The sequence below is a fragment of the Marmota marmota genome, unplaced genomic scaffold, assembly GCF_001458135.2.
Source record: "Marmota marmota marmota unplaced genomic scaffold, marMar, whole genome shotgun sequence".
NCBI classification, from domain to species: Eukaryota; Metazoa; Chordata; class Mammalia; order Rodentia; family Sciuridae; genus Marmota; species Marmota marmota.
In genome coordinates, this window is record NW_026000240.1 from 1,212,295 (window position 1) to 1,217,191 (window position 4,897).

Genomic DNA, 4,897 nt, shown 5'->3' on the forward strand with positions numbered 1-4,897 from the left:
CTCTCCCCTCTCCTTCTCCCTCTCCCCTCTCCTCCCCTCCCCTCTCCCTCTCCTCTCCCCTCTTCTCTTTCTTTCTCTCTCTCTCTCCCTCCCTCCCCCTCTCCCTTCTCTTCTGCGACTGGCCACTAGGGTCCTGCTAATAAAATGGTTGTTTTGGCTTGTTGAGAGGGAGAGGGAGAGGGGAGAGGGGAGTTAAGAGAAGGGGAGGCGGAGAGTAAGAGAGGAGAGAGAGAGGGTGAGAGGAAGAGAGAGAGAGGAAGAGTAAGAGAACGAACACGAACAGGGTATTGATATTTATGGGCTTAACACAGGAGAGGAGGAGCAAGGCGAGTGGGCTGTTACTTCTTCATTGGCCGAAAGTTCGCGCCACTTCAGGGATTGGAGGTGACGGTTTGCGTGCCATTCAGTGCGTCATGGACCTGAGCTCCCAGAAGATAAGTGCCATCTTTACCAACAAGTCTAGATAGGTAAATCAAGTCAGATGGAGTCAGGACAATTTTGAGGGAGTCCAAGTTGGCAAGTTGGAGACTGTCCCCTGAGGGATTGAAATGTTAATTCATTCAGAGCCCTTCCTCCACCCTTATCAAGAGCCTGCCCCTGCTCCAACCCGTTGCTAAGGTAACCTGTCCCAGGAATCGCCCCTCCCTACAGGGAGTTATAAAGTTGTTAATTAATGTGTCCTGGGCTACTCTACCCGGTCCTTCCTCTTCAGCACACCTGTTTACCACTTTTTGGCCATCCCACAGAGCATACCTGGGCTTAGAGAGAAAGATAAGGGGAAGAGGGCTGGAGAACAAAGAAAGCCTAGGACATAGAAAAAGGGCAGAACACCTTGCTTCTTGGGATACCAGGATACCAGCTAAGGCCTCCTTCTCCCTCCCAGAAGAAGTCTATGTTACTCCTTTTTAAGTAAACCCTGTTATATGCTTGCCTCAGCCTGCTTCTCTAATGTTCAAACTTCAACATTTGAGGGAGCAGAACTCATCACTGATAACTGGCAGTATCAGCAGTAGCCTTTGCTCAGTGCATAATTCTGAGGCACCAGGAGTAGTGGCAGGCACATGTTAGTTGTGGAACTGTTATGCTCAAATTCGGGACCCCTAAAGACCACCAGAGACCCAAGATCGATGTAAGCAGCAAAGAGGTGTTTATTGCGAGCTAGCTCTGTCCTCCGCGCACACACACAACAACTGGTGACGCTGAGAGGCCCCGAGCCCAGGGTTTGCAGCAGTTTTATACATTTTTTGGAGAGGGCAGGGACTTCACATACATCATAGCCTCTTTTAGCAAATCATCACACACCGCGGGAAAATCAAATAACAACTCTAAAACATGATTAGCACATTCACTGGCAGGAACAAGTTGGGTAGGGGTGATTGGTCATACAAAAGGGGTATTCGTTTGAACTGATTGGTTTGAGCCAAGAGGGGTGTTCGTGCTGAACTACATGGTTTCCCAACATGTTATCAACCACCATAAACTGGGAGGGTCATCTGGCATGCTGATTGGTGGCTGCTAGGAGGTTGCTATGGATCTCCACCTAGCCTGACTGAGTCAGGGACACCTGGCACAGCAGATCACTCCTGTTATTTGTAGATAAACAACTTAGCAGGGTGGGAATGTGCCTAGGAATGCTCTGTGGGTTTTTCCAAGGACAAAGGCCATGTCCCTTCCTTGGACAGCTTTGCTCTGAGATAGAGACTGGTTTTTCAGAACAAGTAAGTATTCCTGATTACTGGAACGTGTCTCAATGAATAGGTAGGATAAATAGTAAAATGGTCAGGCAGTCAGGGTAATAAGTCCCATTTAAGACTTTTTTTTCAAAGGTAAAGGCGAGTAAATGGAAATAATCAGAAACATTCCCACAAGGCTTTGTCCCAGATGTTGGGGTGGGGCAAATGGAGGTTACAGGAAAGTTCGAATTCAAGGACTAAAAGGACACAGTAAATTAGAAGGTCATGGGTTGAACCAATAGCCTTGATACTTTTATAATACCTAGTTCACATAGATTTTTGACTAATAACATTGGTACTTTTCTAAGACCTGATTAGCACAGACAGTGATCAATGCTCCTCTCAGTAGCTATATAAATCCCTAAACTAGTACAGTTGCCCTGTGGGAGCTCTGCCTTTCTTCTTCTCACTTGAATAAATCCTTGTATAGGGATACCTCTTCTCCTGTGACAAAGTCACAATTTAATGGTGGCTTAATATATTTGTAACAGAGGTTCACTTGATACTTTGACTATATCCTTGTGGCTTTGAAACTTACATGATTTTTTCTTTTCCCCAATCTTCTTATCCCTGATTTCCTCCCTGATCTTCTTTTCTCTAACCTTCTCCTCCTTCCTGATCTTCTTTTCCTAACCTTCTCCTTGATCTTCTCTGATCTTCTTTCCCCTAACTTTCTCCTCCCTGATCTTCTTTTCTCTGGTCTTCTCCTTCCTGATCTCTCTTCCCTAATCTCATTTTCTCCAAATCACCTCTTTAAAAAAACCTCTCGGTTCCCCATGATGGGCAGAATCATAGCCTTTGGTACAGGAGTCCCCTGTGTTTCTCCTTTGATAGCAAAGCAATAAACCTTCTTTTTCATTTTTTTCAAAACCATGTCCTCATTATTGGATTGGCATGGGACAAGGACTGACCTTTTGGCAATAATTTTTCCAACATCCCAGCCCTAGGCATCCGGTCTCCTATAGATTTGCCTGTTCTTAAGTGGGGTACAGTGACACATGCCTATACAGTGGCACATACTTAGGAGCATGAGGCATCAGGATCGTAACTTCAAGGTCAACCTGGGCAACTTAGCAAGATCATTGTCAGATCAGGCCAGGTAGGCAGCGACCAAAGGAGGCAGATTTAAAAGGGCCGCTGAACAGGCTTTTGAGATATCACTCCCGGGCGGAACTCGATCAGACCCACAGAGGGGACAGGGGAAGGGTCTGAGGAGAAACCGCGTGGAAGCTTGACCGAACTGGACTTTTATGGGGCTTACAGCAGGAAGGGAAGGGCTTGGGACAGGAAGAGGTATTTTTAGGGTCCCTTGCCCCCTTGGAGTTGGTCAAGGGAGTTGGCTGAACTCCAGGATTGGCCAGGGGGTCCTGCTGATTTACAGGTGTTAGTCAGGAGATCTGGATGATTGACAGGCATTTCTGCTGGCATCTGATTGATGTTCTTTTCTGGTGCAGGCTGCTTTGTTCTAAGTTGCCACCAAGTCACCACCAAGTTGCCACCGCCACCACTGACCTAACAGTCATGTCTTAATATAAAAATTTAAAAATATAAAAAATAAAAAAGCTCAGTGATAGAGCCCTCCTGAATTCAATCCCTAGTACTGTAAAACAAAACCAAAAAAAAAAAAAAAAAACCCAAATAGATTTGCCTATTCTTGTCATTGTATAGTAATTTTTATTGGATGATAGTCATTATAATGTTCCAATGTTGATTATATGGATTTTATTGTATTCCTTTCAAGAATAATTGAGTTTTGTCCTGGTAGGCCATTAGTTTACTGTAAATCAGAGCCATCTTTAAAGGTATGTTTCTATTTATTTATTTGGTACTGGAGATTGAACCCAGGGTGCTTAACCACTGAGGCACATCCCCAGCCTGTTTTATATTTTATTTAGAGACAGGGTCTCCCTATGTTTCTTAAGAGCCCCACTGTCGGAACCGCCCTCTGACAGAGGTAGTGAAGTGCACTAGACCAGCTAGTGTCTCCGGGACTGAGCGAGATGATGAGTGTCAAGACCTGGCCCGCCACCCAGCCTGGCCAAGAATCACACCGAGTCGGGAGTTGAGTCAACCATAGAGGTGCAGCAATTTCAACTTTATTGTGTCAGGGACAAGGTTATATAGTGATAGGAGGGGGTAAGAAAAGACAGTAACGAGAACCAATAAGGGGCAATTACGTCACTATCACTATGGGGCCTAGGCAGATTTCAGACTAAACCATTAGGTGGGGCTAAAGTCAAAAAAGCCTGCGCACCAATCCAGCCAGGTCACATATACGGAAATGCTCTGGAAGAACCCATGAGGCCACCTCAGCCAACACCCAATAATAGCCACAGTCCTAAGGGAGGTAGAAGGTCCCAACACCCCACCAAGTTGCTGAGACTGGCTTTGAATTTGCGATCCTCCTGCCTCAGTCTCCTAAGACTCTGGGTTTACAGGTGTGCACCTCCATGCTTTGCTGCCCACATTCCTGTTTGGTATATCTAGAAATAGAATTACTGTGCCACAGGCTGTTCTTAAAATCTGATTTACACATATACCAATTAGTTTTGAAAACGGTTTTATCATTTCATTCCCATATGCAGTTCTAGTTTCTCTGCAGTTTCACAAATACTGATATTGTCAGTTTTTAAAATGTTAGCCTTTCTGGTAGGTATGTTTTAATTTGCACTCCTAGTTTCCAATGAAATTGATTGTTGGAGGCTGCAATCAAGTCAAGATGGTGCCTGGCAGTTTGCCAGGAGGAGTGGTTTGTGAGGCAACGCCACTGAGCCATTAAGAAGGTGGAGATTCCTTATTGGCTGACTGCTGTATCTAGATGATGCTAATTGAGTCAAGCTGTGTGTAATCAGTTAGGTATATATACCTCTGCTGTTCCACAATAAAGTAGTTCCGGCTTCAACCTTCAAGTTGCTTGTCACCTCCCGGCCGGACTTCGGCAGTGATCACCTTTTCATATTTATTGTTCTTTGGACATTTATTAGCTTATTCATATCTTTTACTCACGCATCTGTATATTTTTGGTTTTGGGTATTGAACCCCATGGCCTTTTTCATGTGTTAAGCACATATTCTACCACTGAATCACACTCCCAGTGCCTCTTTTGCCCATTTTTTTTAGTGAATTCTCTGACTTTTAACTATTGTTATTGATTGATCAGTTAA